Here is a 20,520-nt window from a genome sequence, read left to right as displayed (position 1 = left end):
GAACAGAGAAGAGTAGTCATAGTTGAGACTAGAAGCTGGATCTTATTGGGGTTTGGAGGGTCATGAATGTCAGAGAACAAGTTTGAATTTAATTTAATAACCAATGGGGAACCTCTGGAGGTTTTTGACCAGGGAAATCACATAACTGAAGCACTTTAGGAAAATTTATCTTGCAGGACTATAAGTATAGATTTAAAGAGGGAAGACTATAGGTAGAGAGTCCAGAACTTTACATAAGCCCTTGCAAGCTTATTCACCTTAATATTTAATAAATCGGAAGAGACAGATTTTAATTTGTTCTTCCATTTAAACTCAACAAGTTAAAAATAAAGAGAATAGAGACACATGACATCTTTACATAGAAGATGGAAACAAAAATGGTAAAGAACTAACAAAAGTATCAAAGGAAAAATACCAAGAAAATAAAATATATCTACTTGATATAAACGACTTTTTTAAATGACCAAGAAAACCTGAGTAGACAAATTTATGTCCAATGATTAAATAAATCATAGATCATATATACTAAGATATTCTACTGTAAAAGAAAATTATTTTTTCCTCTTATGTCCTCTCAAAGGGATATGATGCAAATAGCAATGCTGTCAAAGAAATGAGAATCTTCTATTTTATTATCGTACAATTGAATTAGCAGCAAGTAAATGACAAACTATACTGTATGTACTAGACTATAGTGTATATTATTATACATTATACATATAGTATATAGTGTATATACTGTTCTAGTACACTAGCATACATACTATAGTGTACATTATTGTACATATATCACTCTGCATTATAATGTACAACATGGAATTAGAATTTCTGGGTTCTGAGAAAATAATATAAACTCAAAAAAGGGAAGAATGTAAAGATCTGCTCTCAAGTCAAGTATTTCTCAAAAGCAGCCTTCAGAAATCCCTTAAAAGGGTGAATAATTCAAATTATAACTTTGAAACGATAAATGTTTATAGTATTTGCTAAATTTGCATAATCTAACAACCAATTCAGAACGATAATTATGTATCTGAAAGAAGTCATTGCTTTAAACTGATTCAATGCAGAGGAAATATTTTCTTTAATTTTACTTGAGATGTATATATAGATCCTTCTTAGTTTTTCTCCAGTATTTCTTTATTGAGTAAAGGCCTTCAAATATTACTATATAGGAAATCTTTAGCTTGATATCAATGAACTTGGGAAAATTTTTGAGAAAACTGTTGCCCATGTTTTGTGTCACCATTATGTCCTTACTCATAAAAGAGTGATTCATTTCAATAATTCAACTGACTAATTTCAAACATGATTCTAGGCATTTGGATAAAAAGAAAATTTTAAATATGTTAAATATATCATGCCCTTAAAGACATCAGAGTCTGTCTAGTGTATATGGAGAGGAAAATTTTAAAAAATGACTTAAGTAGATTCTGTAAGTGCTGTGATAAAAAAAAAAAAAAGCCGTGATACTGAATGGTCCTTTATATGACATTTGCATGGAAACACTGAAAACCACCAGAAGCCTCTCCAGAATACATGATACGAGGGAAGTATAGAAATAAAGACGTGTGACAACAACCTCAACATCAAGGCAGCAGAGAAGACTTCCCCAAAAGGACATTTTGGAAATTTTGTTGAATAATCTAAGAATAATGAGAAAATAATACTTTGGGGAAAAGAAAAAGTAGAATCAAAGACAAAACCATGAAATAGCTAAGTATGTTTATAAAACTGCAAATAGTTTAGTAATACTTGGACAAGATTTCATACCAGCTACACTGACCACACAATTAGAAAATTCCATCCAGAGAAATAAAAAGGTATTTGTCTAATCTTAAGAGTGTACAGGAACCTTTGAATATGTGGTTATGTTGTAGAGAATGAGTTGAAGTTAAACAATGGAATTATTTTACAAATAGGTAATAGAGAAGTCTTTCAAGGCTATAAAACAGGTTGGAAGAGTAACACACAAATAAGTGAGCCCAAAGTTGATTGAACAGCAGAAATCAGTCTCCTGTTGTTGGATAATTTATCTGATGGTGTAATACAAGAAATAACTGTAGGGCAATATGTTTTTGATTAGCAGGAAATGCTCCTCAAACAAATTTTTAAGCCAGCACTTGAGCCAGAGCAGTGTATATTATCTGAAGTAAATGAAAAGCGGGAAAATCTTCATACTTGATAAGTAACTACAGAAATATTTTTTTTCTTTTTTTGCGAATACAGAGACACATCGGATCATATGTACACATATGCATGTATACATATATAATCTGCAATTCTGTTTTTTTTTAAAAAAACAGCTGATGATGCCATCTAGCCTAATATTTGAATTTTAATAGTTTACAGATTAAATGAGATTTTACAGGGCATAGAACAGCAGCCCAGATAGAACAAGTTATCTCAGCATGCACTATCGTTCATCCACACAGAACATGGGCTGACAGGAGACCCAGCAGAAGGTGAGTCTGACAAATGGGATCCCACCTTGCATATTCTCAAAGCACCCTGGACTTTCTGTGTCATAACAGTCTCCAAACATGCAAACCAATTCTATTTCTTTAATGCCAACACCTAACCAGACATATAACACCTAACTGGTGCTCAACAAATTGAATCCATGAATTCCAAAGTATCTTTCTCCCTGCCATTCTGTACATTCAACAAGAACAACAATCACATCAACAAGGGCAGCAATCATCTCTCTCTCTTATTTTGTTTACTGTTGGATCTTTAGATCTAACCATGATTTCTGGTACATGTAGAATGTTCTCAATAAATACTTACTGAATAAACAAGTCAATAACTTAAAGTTACAGCACCCAAACCCAGAAAAAGAGGACCAGTTTAGAACTGTTACGTTTTATCTACTCTGATAAATGACTTCAGGGGCACGTTAGTGAGAAAGAAGTAAATATTCCTAAGGAGAAATGAGAGATAAAAGGAACTTAAAATTATAGTCAAGATTCAAGAACTCAGAATGGAGAGACAAGATAAGCTTCACTTTTGACAGAACAATCTCTGCACAGTGCTTAGACATTCTGTGCAACAAAATATCAAGTCAGCAGTGTTGAAATAAGTTATCAGTCAAATGTCACTAAAACCTAAGATGCTAAATACTGAGAAAATATTAATTTTCTTATCTAAACAGAATCAGCTCCTAATATACAACATGCACAATCATCAATTGCATAAATGGAAACTTTAAGTATATTGCATTGTTTCTCTTTTAAAAAGGGGAAAATACATACAATTTCAACTGATACACAAAGGGGCTTTTAACCTAGTATTCTTTACTCCAGTCACTGAAATTACAAGACTGTTTACTGCAGCAAAAAGCATCACCATAAGGCAATATTCACCAATGAACCATTCACTTATAGAATTAACCCCATTCAAATATTTCTTTCCACTTCACACCATTATAGATAGATGGTCAGATAGATCAATAGGGAGAAACCTAGATCTTTGGCCATGTTGTCAACTTATTTATCATTACTTTCCCATTACAAACATATCACATATCTATAGTAAAACTGCAATTTCATTTATAAAAATTAGGATTTCATGATTCTATGAATGATGTGGAATAACTGCTAGAATCAAATGCATAGACAAAGGAGGATCTCACAGAATAAACCTTGATAAATAAAAAAATATATATATATATATATATAAGAATGCTTTAAAAGAACAAAGATTAGGAAAGGCCTTGGGAAGATTAACTCTTTTAAAAAAACCCTAGTTTGTTTTTGGTGTACTGTTTTTCTTTTCCTTTATTTTCTGCATCGCCATTCCCTACCCAGACACTCCTCCCCATCACTGCCTCTCCTACCACCAAAAAAACAAAACAAAACAACCAAAAAACTTAATCTCCTGGGAGGGGGAAATAGGTAGTGATTGCTAATAAATGCAGAGTTTCTTTAGGGAGATATTTTTTTTAAAGTTCTGGAATTAGAGATGGCTGTACAACCTTGTCATTATATTAAAAAATCACTAAAATTGTACACTTCAAAAGGGTGACATACAATATTTGAATCACATCTCAATAAAAAAGGGAAAATAAATTTTAAGAAATTAACTTCCTTAAAATTCTGCTGTGAAAGTTAAATGGAAAGTAAAAACTACCCTAAAGCTACTGATCACTACTATTTGAAAAGTGTACCTAGGAATAAGATTTGAGTGTTTTTCTTACTCTACGATTATGCATAGTTGCAGTTATTTTTTTATTAAATAAGAGATAAAAAATACCCTTCAAAAGTTTAGCTTCATAGTCCTGTACAAAATTTAAATAATACTTTTATCTCTGTTAATGTGGAATTTAGTAGTATTTTCTTTTCCTATTACCAATTTTCTAGACTGGTCTAAGCAGGACCTCTTATATACTTCTGTTTCATTTTGTTTCATTTAGTTTGTTAATACATTGGAGTAAATTAGAAAACATTTTATCTGCAAGTTATATATTAAGATTCTAGGAAAAAAAGTTAATTCCTTTTTTATTTAAAGATCAAATCTTTCATCTATATGGCAAATACTGTGCTGGGGCCCAATGCAAACACAAAACACTCAAAATTCCTATCTCCAGAAACTTAAGGCTGTGAACTTAAATAAAATCCAGAATGAAACATCCTTCATCGTGGAAGTGAGATTTTCCTATTACTTTAGATTAAATTAGGTATTTAAGTTTTATATATACTTTCCCTTTTAAAAGTTGCAAAATAAAGCAGAGCAGAAACTCTAAAACCATCAAGCACTTTTTCATATCTCCTACTGTTAAGGAAATTCCCCTTAAGAGGCAGACATTTAGTTTGTTTTAAGCAGTGCAAATAGTATTCTATATGAGCTTGGTTGCTAAATTTCTACAATTCATTTATAAAAAATAAATTTGTAAATATCATTGATATTTTGTTGACTTATTTAATAGCATAATATCTAGCATACAGTATCCTTTCATTATTTAGAATATTCATTTTTAATTTTATTTGATCTATAACAATAATAGCTATTTAAACTTTATATTTAAGTTTTTATTATTATTGAATTATTACATGTACAAAGCAAAAAAGTTTCAAACTCTATAAAAGGATAAATTAAAAATCACTTGACATCCCTAACCAGCAGAAACCACCATCTACTTTTTTGCGTGTATGTATATTTCCAAGGAATAATTCATAAATACACATTTATGTGTATATATATATACGTGTAAGTTTATATTTTATGCAAAGAGGATAATATTACAGCCACCACAACTTCTATTCTTATGTAATCATATATATTGGACAGCTTTCTTTATCAACAAATATAGACCTATGTTAGTTATTTAAAGAGAAGCACAATATTTCGTTAGGAAACCTGCCCATTACAAACCTGCCCGTTACTGATAAATACTTCGACTGTACAGAGTTTTATAAAATATGTTTTTGCTATTACAAATCACATTGCAATAACTTTCTTAATGAACATTTGACCTGCATAACTGATCGGTGAGATAAATTTCAAAGCCATACTTTGATTCTATCCTTTAACAATGCTGAAGTACTCTGTAATGAAAAGCACTCTGCATTAGTACTCTCCTCTGTGATTCATTAATGTATCTCCAAATATCCATCACTTAATCACGAAGATGATAATACAGCAACCTATATCTTAGGAAAATTTGAGTGCAAATACTAGCAAAAAGTATATCCTTAGAACTTGCTTCTTTAAAAATTAAACTAGCAACTGATTAAACTGTAATTAGAATCTTTTATCTAGAATTAGTCAATTTTTAGAACTAAGACAAAGAAAAAAAGGAAAAGAGAATCAGGAGGGACATTCTTCACTGATTCAAACAAAAGAACAAAAGAATGGAATGAAGAAAATCATGTCTCTGTGTATGTGTGAACTGTGAGAGAACCAATATAAGAAGGTAACATGATTTCATTATTGGTGCTTTGTTTTTGCTTTGTTGTTGTACCTCTAGTTAGACTCTATACTCCAATTAAGCTTGCCAGCAGTGATGCAGGATAACAGTATTTCACAATTGAGCCACTGCTTAATCAAAATGTCACTTTAGTCTGTCGCTGGTTATACTTCAAAAAGCTCAGGGTTACCTCAATTAAAAGCGAGTCTCACAGCACTTTGCAGATTTCATGCAGAATCATACAATGAGAGCTCCACTCAGATTGAAAAAGACAGGGAAGAGAGTGCTATTTTTATATCTCTTGCTATATTCTATTTTTGCTGATAACCTTCCAGCTCAATGTTTTTCCCTCTGCAGAATCATCTGAAGAGGTTGCAAATGATATATTACATTACATCCTCCTTGCTCACAATTATGAACAATCTATTGTTGATTTTAATTAAAATAATACCAATGATACTTCCACAAAAGGATTAACTGTAGGAAAACTAACCAGTCATTCAAATTTCAGTGCACACTGACTGATTAAAATGTAATGTATTGGACTATACTTAAAAGATTTACAAAATATTTTTTGAGGTCCCCTCAAAATATGCCACTTCAGCATGTGGATTATTTTGAGCTGACATAGACTTTGAGGGCTCAAGAGAAAATTTTGTCCCTTGCTTAACTGCACAGAAGAATCTAAACTGGGGGTCTTTGCCAGAATACAGGTTATCGCCAAAGATCATTTTTATCTGAATGACCTACCTAAATGGCAGGGAAAACATCTAATAACCAAATATCTGCTCTTCTTATATAGTGCTATGTGAATCACATTCTTTTCCTCTGGGTTCCAGACCCCTATTTCTTCTCCTTAATTCAGAATGACATATATACCTCATTTTACTCGGCTGTCTTTGGAATTTCCATATCCGTGTGCATTCCTGGTACATGCAACATCAAATCTGATTTTCTCCTGTTAATCTTGTCTTGTGCCAATTTGATTCTCAGTCCAGCTGGAAGAACCTAGAAGAGGACAGGAAATTCTTGCTCCCCAACAAAATGATTTCAAACTTGAATAGATAAAGCTAGAGGTATTTGATACTAAAATATCTCATATGTAGTGGCCAAGAGCCATTTCCTTTTTGGTAATTCAGGAACTTATTGCTGCATATGTAATTGATTAAACTAGTTACATTCCCCTAGAGGAAACAGGAACATTGGCTAACCACACTACATTATTTTCTTCACAGGCTGCCACCAACTTCTTCTCAACGAAGAATGTAGAGTTGTGATTTCACTATAATTAGTTAGTAAATTTTAGGGTACGCTAGCCAAAACTGACTATGAAAAGGATGTTTCCATCTCCACTATATTGAAATAAACTAAAATGAAGGCAAATATCCAACTTTTAAAGAATGGATTATATCTTAAGAAGTCTGCCCAGTGCAATGAAACTGTAATAGAAATGTGAGTAGATACTGGGGTGCCTGGCTGGCTGAGTGTGTGAAGCACGTGATTCTTGTTCTCAGGGTTGTGAGTTTGAGCCCCATGTTGGGCATAGTTTACTTAAAACTAAAATCTTAAAAAAAAAAAAGGAAATATGAGTACATATTGCCCACAGTTACCAATAAGGCTAGTCAGAGCTAAATTTTTTCATGAATTTTCTAACAGAGACACTGAAAATTGATTATTAAAACCATTTAATAGAGGGTCCATAACTGCATTATGTTGGAGTTCCCTGAAAAACACAGGTATGTTTGATTACTTCTCTGATATACCACTTAATAGGAACTCAAACACATGGACATTTTTTCAAAATCCCCACAGGTATTAATTTTAGCCATTTTATTTGTCAAATGGAAGTTTCTTTATTTAATGACCATAAGAACACTGAAGTCCTGAGGGAACAGCAATGAGCCTTTAAGGAGATGGAAGGCTGAGTTTTAACAACTGAGCTGACCCTGTGCCAAAGCAGTGGCTGTCAAACTGACCCAGGTCGCCCCATGCCAGGGGTTTATTACTTCCTTCTCTCAGCTGAAGGCCTACCAAAAAATTAGTACAAAATGATGGCCTGTCCCAGTTAAAACTCTGTTCATTATTATTCCCTATAACATTTGAGTTAAATTATAGTGGAAAATTAGAAAGGAAGTTGATCAGAAAATACAGACTTATTCCTATCAAAAAAGAGTATGATTTTAAGAAACGAGTAAATCATAATGGAGAATGCTACACTTCAGAGGCTGAAAACCAGACCATGAAAACAAATGCAAAGCTACAATTAATCAGGATTTGTATGATTCCTGTTTTACAGAGAGGAAAAAGAAAAAGAAGCTACCTGAGACTTTTTAAAAATTATATTTAAATTTAGTCATTGTCATGTTCTTTCTTACAATTTTACTACACATTATTTGACAATGAAAAAATGATTATTATTTTTCCACAACCATTTATCCAAGGATTTATTCTCAATCTTCTTTTAAAGTGTGATAATTGCTAACAGTAAAATACATAGCATGCATATTAATAATGATTTAGTATTTGATAAAATAAACAAGCTGTGTGTGTATACAAATAGTCTCTTACTGTTTTATTATAGTAAAATGAAATCTGCCTTATGTATATACTACAGATGTTATTTAACTTCTCCATGATTAATAGACAAATGCAATTTTCTTTGTAGCTAAATTCTATTAGATCCATTTTTTTATTAATTTTTTCCTTTTTATTTTTTTTACAAGATCTTATTTTTAAGTAATCTCTATACCCAACTTAGGGTTGGACTTTGTACTCTCCATTGACTGAGCCAACTAGATGCCTTTAGGATCATTAATTTTAAAGATTTTATCGTCAGACTATGGCTTGACTACTTTCAATTTGTTGCCCCAAAATAACAAAATTTGCTAAGAAATCTGAAAGCAGGGGAAAAAAAGCATATTTTGCCACCCCAAAATATGCCTCTTTGGCATAAGAATTAATTTAGGTTGATCACTTTTAAGAAATAGCAGATACCAGAAAGGCTCTAAAATCCACATTGAAGTTACCTTTTCGTAACAGACATTCACATTTATAAGAGAAGTCTCCATTTGTAAGGGTGTCCTCTTTTCTGAACTGAGGAGAGGAGAATTAACTAAATCTCTAAAAATTCTTCAACAGCAGAAGAGGCACAATCTGTATAACCATTACTGTGTTTTGTCTGATAATCTCCCACAACTGGCTTCCTCTTCTCCCCAAACCCTTTTTTTTTTTTAATTGGTCATTAGCTGGAGATGGTATTTAAGGTGATAGATACCTTGGGCCATTTAGAGGAGTTACTCAGTTTTCCTGGGTATCTTCTATGTATACAGGAGGTATACATGTTGTTAAATTTCTGTTTTTCTCCTGTAATCTGTATTTTTATTGGGGGCGGGGGCTGGTGGCTTTAGCCAAGAACCTAGAAGGGTAGACAGAAAATTATTTTTCTTCCCCTGCAAGTTTGATGACCACCAAACGGACATGGTGAAACAAAACACTCACTCTGGAGTCTGCAGAAATTGGGATCTTGGAAATTGATACATATCATGCTAAGAAAATAAAATTTTATGTACATTGCAACATGCAGCAGATGGAATATGTACTTGGTTATTTTAGAGTTCATTAGTAGAAATTTCAAATGATTAGTACAACATACATTACCTATCTTATATTAAATTCTAAAATCACAGAAAGATATAGCAATAAGAAAATGTAAATAAAATAACTCATATTTGATATTTTCCAGGGAGACTTTCAAATTCATTGGACAACATCTTTATAGAAAATATTTAAGGGAACTTGACATGCATTCCCTTGCATCTCTTCACAAATGTATCTCTCTTACTAAAAGTAAAAACACTGAATTTAACTGTATTCATTTTGTAGCTACGCATTCTTTACAAATAATAATCATACAGTTATTAAGCCATTATAATTATACTGCCCCATGGTCTATACCATGCACCTTATTATACCTGTAACAGTATGTCAAATGCCTACAGAATAATTTGGTATATAAATGAGAACATCATGAAATAAAATGAAGGTGTATAAAGTCCCAGGATAAAGTAATTGTGCAATCTAGATTCAATTTACAGAAGAAATGAATAGTAAACATGAGTCACTGAAACATAATTAGAAGGTAAAATCTTGGAGAAATAACAAAATGTCATTCTGAACCAAACCAAGCCCAAAATACAACATCGAGAAACAAAGACAAATTCTCCTTTGGGCTTTAGGTCAATGGCATGATCTCTAGGATAAGAGGACAGCCCTTTCAGAGAAGCTTCTCTAATGCAGTGATAAGTGGGTACAGTGGTAAATAGGTAAATCAAAATTAATTTCATGTACATTCAGCCATGTTAGGAAACATCTTAGGAAACGGAGTTTTGAGGAAATCTGAGGCATTTGAGGAACCAGCAAATACTTCCAAAGGTTTAAGAAAAGAATATATTCTTCAATGAATCCATAGATTCACTGACCCCCCATAGATAGGGATGCCTAGACCTAGTAGATATTTAACAAATATTTGTTGGAAGTATAAGAAAGAGAGTGGGGAAGGGTGCCTGAGTGGTACAGTCAGTTAAACATTTGACTCTTGATGTTGGCTGAGGTCATGATCTCAGGGTCCTTTCAGCAGGGAGATAGCTTCTCTCCCTCTTCGTTTCTCCTTACCCCTCCCCCACTCGTGTGCCATACTCTTTTTCTCTCTCTCTCAAATAAATAAACAAATCTTAAAAAGGAAAGGGAGGTGAGACAGTTGTCTTCCAAAATAGGCATGATGGCTGGTTATATCCCATTACCCAAAGGTGTGTCTCAGTTATCTATTCCTACCCCATAACTTAGTAGCTTAAAGTAACAACCATTTTATTTGTTCATGATTTGTAGGTCATAAATTTGGACTAGTTCTTCTGCTGGTCTCATTTATGGTCACTCATGTGACTGTAATTACCTGGAAGCTCAATTGTATCTGGGTGCTATAAGGAGGCCTCATTACATGTCTTGCCACTGGTGTTGGCTGTCAGCTGGGCCACCTGTTTCCAGCAGGGAAACCCAAGCTTCTTATATGCTGTTAATGTTTTTTTTTTTTTTTCTAGGAGGGCAACAGTGATGGCTGTATGATCTCTGGAGGATTCAGCTTGAAAGTCATATCGTATTACTTGTGCCACATCTATTGCTCAAAGCAAGTTGCAAGGCCAGTCCAGATTCAAGGGGAAGGCAAACAGACATCTACTCTTGATGGGAATACCTGTAATGAATTTGTGTCCATACTGAATTCACCAGAGGAAGTAAGAAAGTAAATCACAGGTGAGAACACACCACAGGTCCTAATCTAGAAATGGTCTGTTCTCCCAACAAATGTATCTATATTTAAGCATCAGATTTTGGCTGACTGTCAGGCCTCTCTGCCATTGAAATAACAGCATAGAAATCTGGATTCAGATGACAAAATGAGTTTGTTATCTGACTTGTTTTTTTCTAGCCCTGTCTCAAAGGAAAGAGGTAACTGGGGGTAAAGACTGAAGTGCTCATTAATGACAGCAACAGAACAAATAGCATAGTAACAGGAAAAAGAGGTAAGTGGAATGCAGAGCACAATTAAACAAATGCAAACATTTTAATGATAAATGATCATTAATGATCTCCAAGTTCCATCTGATTCTAACATTTACAGAATTCTCTGATTCTTCTGTACTAGGAAAAATGCTACAGGGAACATTTATTAATTACTTAAGACATACCAGCTAGTTTACACTGGCTTGTAATACCGTTTTGTAGATGGAAATGGCAAACTAAGAAGAATAAATGACCCCAAATCACAGAATCTATTTTGGCAAAAAAAATTCCAGGATATACTTCTATCCCAGATCCAGGATCAAACATTTCTCCATACAAATAGCTTCCAAATCCCCTAATGGATAGTAACCATAAAGTCTTTTAAACACTTCCAGATAAAAAAAATACGATAATTCATTGAGTACTGTTAAGGAAAAGAAATTAAGAATAAGGTACATCTTCAGAGGATGGTCTTCATCTTTGAAGGTCACATTTATGTAACAATCAACAGAAAGCAGCTTTAAGAGGCAGATGAAAATGAAAATCACCTAGGTATAGTAGATATAGCATCTTCTTTACAATCAGAAATATTGTCATCTATCATCTATTAGTCATATAATCATGGACAAGTAAATTAATTGCCCTCAGCCTCAACTTGCTCCTCCAAAGAAAGGAATACAATCACACCTAAGTTGTAGGGTCACTGCATGGCTTAGAAGAGAGTAAAAACCAACAGTGCCTGGCAAAGAGAATATTCTCAGAAAATGTACTTATGATGGTTGATGATCATCATCTATTGTATTTATTATCCAAGATATATTAGCATTTTTCAGGACTTTCCACATAAAGTATGTGAAGGAAAACTCATGTGCTTTCCTTAGCAGCAGAGGTCTTAGAATATTATTCATTCTCAGGCTCTTAGTTCACAAAGAAATCTAACAATCTTGTCATTTTGTTAATAAGTTCCTATTAGTGAGTTAAAAAAGAAAAAACATCCACTGAAAAAGTTTGTTTTATGAGATCACGGAAAAAACAATCAATGAAAAATCATACATAGGAAAGAAAAGAAGTTGAGGAAAATTTCATACCAGTACAGTCTTAAGTACGCCATGGACCGGTCTGTAACGGCTTTCTGCAATCACTAACAACAAAGACCTGAAGTCTTTAAGAAAAAGGTTAGCTGTATTTAGAATTGGTGTGTCAATTTTAATAAATATTAGCATTCACGTTAAAAATAAAACTTTTAAAATACACATATATTAAACATGGTGCCTAGTGGAATAAAACATTTGAAGGTTTTGAAGAATGTTGATAGCTAAGACCTATCCTGTGAGGGTACCAGACAGAGAGAGTTTTACTGTCATTTCCTTTTGTTTTCAGATTATTTCCCCCTTATTAGAAATCAGGTGACCTCATAAGGAGGCTGGAGAAACAGCTGGAAACCTAATTTCAATTTTATTCAATTGTGGCGGAGGTAACCCAAACGGACATAGTAAATATTCTAGAAATCAGTATCATCTAAGTTTAAGAGTAAATTAAGAGGCAAAGATATATGAGTATCATCAGGAGTGACTTAAGACTAGGGTTGTCTAAGAGAATATTTGTTTCTTACTCTACACAGCAATTTCCACAGAGTGGCTTCAATCCATTTTGACTTTTGTGTCTCAAAGGAGAAATAGTTACTTAGCAGAATAGGGAAGCATGCATTAAATGATGAATAAATGGTTTTAAAAGAATCAAAGAATGAGCGTTGAGTCATTCTTTTCTAGATCAGAGAGCCCATGATGTAGCCGGATCCTTCCGTCACTTTAGGATAAGATAAAATCTAGTCTTCTTATCTTGCTCCATTTAATTGTTTCTCACATACATTATGAATATCACTGTAATACTTAGAAGTTACTTTTTCTCTCAATATTTAATGGAAAAGAATTAATTTGACCATGATAAGCAAATCATATGATGTGAATGTTTACAGGTTGAGGTATATGATATGATTATGAACGTGATCTCAGATGTCTGCACTAGGGTCTAGACTCAGAATGGCAAATAATTCTAGTCTCATGACAATTTGGATCAATGAAGCTGTAGCATCTGAGAGGTATATGTTAAAGACTCCAATGCCTTGTTCAGGGTCAAAAGGAGAGAAGGCATTGATCAAATAGTAAATATGACATGAGTGCTGGATGGATGGTTACAGCATAGCATGTACCTGCTTCCTTTGTTCCAAAAGCAAGGAAATAAAGCTTCTGCTCAATGCTACACTAATCAACCCTTGTGGTTTGCTGGAGCTGGTATCACACTTGCATGTAAAGTGACACAAACAAACTGGAGGTGGAGATAAAGACGAATGATGGATAACATTTATTGAGTATAAACAGTAAAGGGCTTGAAATCATGACACATAGAAAACTGTCCGAAATCAGTTTAGGTAGGGTTATGTTTAGTCATAAGCAGAGCAATCACGGTTTGGTGATCTCAAGTAATTCAGTTTAAATATTTGTGGTACTTGGAATTAGATTTGTTGTGTGCCCCTCCTCCCATATTAAAACTAATTAGAAGCCAAAGATGTCAGATGTTTGGCTCAACTTCAAAAATAAATTTGAGGGACACCTGTGTGGCTCAGCGGTTGAACGTCTGCCTTTGGCTCAGGGTGTGATCCCGGATTTTTGCGATCTAGTCCCACATCAGGTTCCTTGCATGGAAACTGTTTCTCCTTCCTCTGCCTGTGTCTCTGTCTCTCTTTCTGTGTCTCTCATGAATAAATAAATAAAATCTTTAAATATATATATATATATATATATATATATATACATATATATATATATATAAATTTGATAATATGCCTATACAAAATGGAATAATCCAGTTTAGGTGGAGTGATTTTGAGAGTCACTGAAGGTACTCAGGCTTAGTCAAGATGACCACTTGGCAGGGATGCTTTAGAGAAAATTTAAATTTGAATAGATATCAGAATAACTCAGACGTTTTATAATACCAGACCCATCAGGAAGTAAAATGAATTTAAATATGAATGTCTTGGGAAAACCATGCACTCACTAGTGTACCAGAGATGCTTCAACCTATAATTTTGTAAACCCAGCCAGATTTCCTGGGTTTAAGATTCACATATGCTTGGTTTCTGAAGACAGTGGACTGTGTGGTCCTTGGTTTGGCTGAGCTTTAGCATTCCCGGGGTCCTGAGGGTCTACAATCCCAAGCATAGGCCTTGATATCATCCAATTACTATCCTTTTTTTCTCCTTTACGCTCAGGATAGCTAATGATGAAATGATAATGATGATGGCAATGATGATGGTAATGATAGCAGCTAAGTGTTTTTTATTATTAGCTTCATCTTATAGGTGAAGACATTAAGGCTCAGAGAGGTTTCAAGACTTGCTCAAGGTTACATAAGCATGAGACATAGGTTTGTGAAATCCCAAAGTTCATGCTTCTAACCACTGCACAGTATCAACCTCCACAAAGTATAGTAACAGTTTCCAAATTTCCTCTTCTTACTACAAAGCAAAAAAAAAAAAAAAAAAAAATCAAAATAGGATTTTAAAAATATCAATTACTTTCAAACTTATGTATTTGTTTACATCCTTCCTGTTATTAGGAAAATAAGTTCCTTGAGGTCAGGATCCAATGTCTAGTTATAGGTTGTTAAAGTGCTTGACATTTGAACAATCAATACATGGCAAATATGCAACATAATTCCTATAAATAACCCCTAAAATTTCAATGCAAAGGTAGAAACATTTCTATTAAATGAGGCACTTTATATTTAAATATCTGTGAATAGTACTGATAGAATAGTATCTATCAGTCTAGAAAAAAGTGCAAGCACTACTCTATAGTGTTCAATATCACCGTGTAAATCATATGCATTTTAATGTTGCTATACAAATGCCTTAACACTAATAAATCCACATAAGTCATTTAATAACCTCATCTTTATACCATGGAAAATATAACAAAGAGGTAATCACTAAGAAAATACCACAGCCTGTATTTCCAAAGAAGAAAAAGTTTTCATAACAGAGTTGGTATATTCCCACTAATAAATTACTGTAATGCAAATATTCTATAACTTCGGAAGCACCACCACTAAGACTCAGGAAAAACCTACTTGAAGACAAAAAATGCAAAGTCAACATGGGGAATGAAATGCAGGAAGCAACTGACATGAATCCTTCAGTTTTCTTTAGTATTTCCTCAAAAGAGCTGCACAGGGCGAAGTAAAAAGAGTAATATAAGCGACACTGTTGTGGCTTCTATCTCTGATCAAATACACTAGTTCTAATTGACTATATATTGAACTAATTAGCATTTTCATTTAGTCTTTTTTTCTAAGAATTCAGAAACAGCTTCCAGATTTGGTGGGGGGGAGGGGAGGAGAATGTACAACTTTATATGTTTATCTTATTACTTCTTTCCCAGATCCTTTCTGCTATAAAATCTAAAGTATTCAATATCCAATGGTAATTCTGCAATTGTTCTTCATCATGCCAAATTCAAAATATTTCTGTGGAAGGTTTTTTAAAGCAATAAATTGCATATATGCCCCCACAAAGAAAAGAATAGCATGAGGTCTGTGGGTAGACAGATTTCTTTTATAAAAAGATATATATTATCTCGGAAGACTCAAATCGATCAGTTTGCATTTTCTTCCCAATGTGCCCAAGTTTGTAACTTAATAAACATAGGCCATCAAAGCCAATTTCTGAGAAATCTTACTGATATAGCTTGTAGTTTAATAACAAAGCCCATTCATGTGGTTTACTTGGTATCAGCAAAATGTGCATTTATATAATCATGTCATCTCATTATAATTTTCTATTACTTGTTAACCGTCTTCATAATTACTATTAAATTATGTCATAGTTCAGTAAAAAGCATTGTCAGAACACTATCAGAATGCTATGATGGAAAAGCTTTAAGATGGTATTAACTATCTCTGAATTAATTCTTATATTTATATCTCTTGTTATATAAAACTGGAGTTTTCATAAAAACATACAATTTATGTTATATTGATAGGGCATAACAAAAATGGTTCACTTCTAACCAGAAACGCTTCAATACTGATAAACATAATTCTTCTTAATTTCACCATGCATACACCATGTAATGGACAAATTATTACTGCCTCAGGTTTTAAATAGTCCTCACTGATTGAAGGATGCCACAGGAATAAAAATGTGGGCTGTTGAAATATAGTAAGTAGTCTCACTTTCAGAGTTTATTAACGAGGCAGAGCTATACACATATGTGTCAGTAGAATGATTTAGCAAAATTGCCTGTTAGTCATGTATACTATTTATTTAAAAGCCTAAACTCATATATTTTATTCTTCAATAAAATATAAAAGTTAGAACTTTGAAAGTAATGCCAATGTTACTTTTCTAAGTAAATGAAAAATAGCAATCACTGGGATAAGTGAAATAGATTACCCAGTCAAGCCACTAGAAAGTTTTAAGTAGTCTTCTTCCTCTAACCTCAAAATTGGCATCTATTTATTAGCAATCTTGTTAATTGTAATTTTTTTCTTAAAATAACTAAATACAGAGTTTGATACAGAGTTTATTACATGGTAGTTTTATGTAGAGGCAGGGACATTGTTAGATATCTGCAAGCATCTCGTCCAAACCACAGAACAACACAGCAATAGTATCAGCAGAAAGCAAGATCCTAATTTCACCAGCTAGAAAACTCAGCAAAACTACCAAGCCTAAAGTGCTTCAAGCAGCAAGAGGAAACAGAACACTGGTTTAAATGAACAAAAGGAAACCAATGGTCATTCAGGAAAAGATGAAGAGCAGTCATAACATATGAGGGTCACTTAAACACCAATGCCATAACCAGACACTCCTTTAACACCAAGAATGCATTTAATGATGTAGGAGACAAAAATGATGAAGAGGGGGAAAAGGTGGGACAATTTTCCTTCATGTGACCACAGCTCTTGCCATTCCCCTCATGAGAAAAAAGGGAAAAAAAAATCACCTCTGGCTGGTAGTAGTCAAAGATTTTTCTTAATGAACCCCTCTCAAATCCAGGAATATCATATTTCAAAACCAAAGTAGGTAAGCATGTGATTCTATATTGATACATACATCACATGTTTGAAGAGGAAAAGAGGTATGTGAAGCACAGGAGACTGGTGTTGCTCAAGGTCATTCTCTTCTTGAAAAGAGAAAAGACAAAAATGACTAAAAGAAATGGTCTGGGGGACAGGAGTCAAGTGGCAAGTTCTTCCTACCTGCCTATATGCTCAAGTCGGTTCCCATGGGTGTCCCTCTGGCCCTACTGTTCTGCCCCTCTTGATGGTAAGCATAAGGGACCTAAAAGGAAGGAACATTTTGCTGGGAAATTTCCCAACAACACCTGACAATCTTAACCCATGAGTGAGATGAGCCAGCTCTATCTAAGTACAAGGTCAGTGGACTCAGATCCTCAAGCTAACTGGTGTGTACCTCTCCGTTCCTCCAAACAAGGGAGAAGGGGAGGGAGGCAAAAATCTCCATTTTTTCAGTAACTTCTATATACGAAACTCTGTGAAAGGAGGCCTATTTGGCTTTGACATTTCACCTAACTCCAATCTGCACAAATGAATGGCGTTTTAAAACATGAATCACACCATAATCTATGTTTAGTCTTTTAAGCACTCTAAAGTCAGCTAATGCATTTGTTTTGCCTTCCCTCAGTATGAGGATACAAAGACAAGACCTAACCTGCAGAATGGTGAAAAGGCCAGAGAGAAGTGAAATGAGGATGGAGATGGAGAAAACCCATTATTTTCCCAGGTACTTCTATTCTGCACCAGCATTCCTTCTTTCTTGGGTACCCCCGAAAGAAGGATGCCTTATTTGCTAACAAATATTATGAGTATGATATAGTTTCTGTTGTAATAATATTCTGGAGAATTTGGGGGGACAAAGAAGTGTCTTTGTGAGATTGTTAGTACACACAAATCAGTTTTCTGCCCAGGATTTTCTGAGTGATGAGGGAAATCCTTAAAAAAAAAAAAAAAATCAACTTAAGAAAAGAAAAGAAAAGAAAAGAAAAGAAAAGAAAAGAAAAGAAAAGAAAAGAAAAAAGAAAGGAACAGTTCTCATCTAATTCCTCCCAAATCCCTACTTAGTTTTAGTTTTTCTTCAGGCAGTACCCTTTTTTTTTTTTTTTTTTGAGCCTTCAGAGAATAGAGTGTGGACCTGCTTTTCTGTTAAAAGTCAAGTTATCCTTTCTTGTTTCTCCCTACCTTACAGAGCGAATCTATCTGAAGAATGGCCCTCGTTGCCTTGACGTTTATTGCACGGTGGGGGGTGGGGGTGTCTTTTCAGTGGTATTCCAACTGGAGATAAAACAGGAGTAAAAATGACCTAATTAAATCCAGGAGAGCAAAAGAGGAGAAAAGAGAGAGGGGGGAAAAATGGAAATCTAGGAAAAACACACTTAGTTTCAGGTTTTGAAACCTGAGAAACCATGCAATATTTGAGTATCAAGGCATTTTTGCAGCCAGCTTTCTTCTATGTTCTTGAATATTCATTTACAAGGGGGTGGAGGACTGCAGGCGCAGGAAGTCAAGCAGGACCTCACTGCCCTCCACGCGTCTCTCTCCACCTCCTTCCTCTCACATCCAGGCCGCCACCTCAGCGGTGATGCGCCTACTGTCTGCCAGGGGGCCTGCTGAGCTCTCCCGCCCCTCCCCAAAAAGTGTCGACGAGGGCCTGGCAGCTGCAGTGGCGGAGCCCAGCCCCCAAGCCCGCTGCATATACGGCCTTGTAGCACCACCAGCCTGCGAGGGCTGCAGCAGCAGCCGAGCCCAGACTCCAGAGGAGTCAGGGACGGCGAGAGCAGCTAGCTAGTGGCCAGCTCGTAGTCTGCAAATGCCATCATATGGATATCTATAGAAACGCAGCAAGCGGAGAAAAAGAGGCAGCGCCCCCGACACTTTCTAAGCTGCCTTAGCAAAGACAAACCTTCGGCGCATCTCCACTCGCTGCCTCCAGAGCAGGGCGCCTCGCGCTGGGCCGGGCCAAACCCTCGGCTGGGTGCACCCAGCAGGCAGCCACGGGAGGCAGGACACAGACGAGCACTCCTCGGCTGAATTATTCAGACCGCCTTCACTACGGAATAAAACATTGATGAGACTACTTTGCAAGTGCTTTATCTTGTTAATCCGAATGCTCTCGAGAAAGGAGTGAAATTTCTGCAGAGGGACGCAGATGTGATGGAAAAAGGAAATGAGAGAAATAAGGTGCGAGGGTAAGGGGCTTTTGGAAGTTCGCTAAATTTGTTCTGACTCAGCCAGCCAGCCATGGGAATCTCCGTTTTAACGTATCAGATCCAATATGTTAATTAGGCAGTCGCAAATCCACCCTGTTCCTTGTAAATCAATGCACTGGCAAGAATTTTCAAAATACATATTATACAGAAACAAGCAAACCAAAAGCAACCAAACCAACCACGCGCACACAAGCTCCACCACCGAGACCTTATAGCTGGGGATGGTACTGGAGTGGTGGTTATGGTTGTAGCCTTGCTCCTCTCGGTATAAAAATGACTTCTTTCACGGATCTATTTTGCTATATAGAAGCAAACGCTCGCAGTTAAATACCCTGTCTCAGCACACACGCCGGTGACAATGAATTCCCTTTCATGCAAAGCAAGTTCCAAGAAAACTCCGTTTCAGATTAAAGTCTCCAGATGCGTAATTTACAACTACTAAAGGATCTAGCAAGCTCGTCCACAATGAGGAGAGGAAAACAACCTGGCACCAGAGGTAGAGAAGGGTCAAAAGGATCCTTGCCTGAAATGATGGGTGGAAACCAAACACCCTCTGGCACTCCACAGTCTGGGGAGGGTTGGATACCAAATGGTCCGTGGCAACCATAGCCTGAAGGAAACATGGAATTTTAATCTCTGGCATCTTCAGACAGGTTCAGCATGCCCGGCTTTCCCATATCATCACTTAGGGTGGAGCGTGTCCATATTCCCTTAGCTTTCACCGCCAGATTAAGTGCTCAGGTATAGATTTATATACCACCTCCCAGAAAT

The 20,520-nt window shown here is 35.1% G+C and overlaps 1 protein-coding gene across 8 annotated transcripts in view; it reads right to left on the bottom strand.

Annotated features, from left to right (window-relative positions):
• The window catches only part of LRFN5 (leucine rich repeat and fibronectin type III domain containing 5), a 235,571-nt gene that overhangs the window by 213,405 nt on the left and 1,646 nt on the right, over positions 1-20,520 (bottom strand). For 2 of the 8 annotated variants that reach the window (XR_012002148.1, XM_072761475.1), the window contains exons 2-3: positions 19,443-19,589; positions 18,722-18,814 (exon numbers count right to left, since the gene is read on the bottom strand). The exons of the other annotated variants lie outside the window; for them this stretch is intronic. The gene's annotated coding sequence lies outside the window, so the exon portion shown is untranslated. The remainder of the gene's footprint in view (positions 1-18,721; positions 18,815-19,442; positions 19,590-20,520) is intronic. 8 annotated transcript variants of the gene reach the window in all.

This window comes from Vulpes vulpes, chromosome 6 (genome assembly GCF_048418805.1).
Source record: "Vulpes vulpes isolate BD-2025 chromosome 6, VulVul3, whole genome shotgun sequence".
Classification (NCBI taxonomy): domain Eukaryota; kingdom Metazoa; phylum Chordata; class Mammalia; order Carnivora; family Canidae; genus Vulpes; species Vulpes vulpes.
Note: the sequence above shows the minus strand (reverse complement) of the source record. Positions and strands in the feature narration are given on the sequence as shown.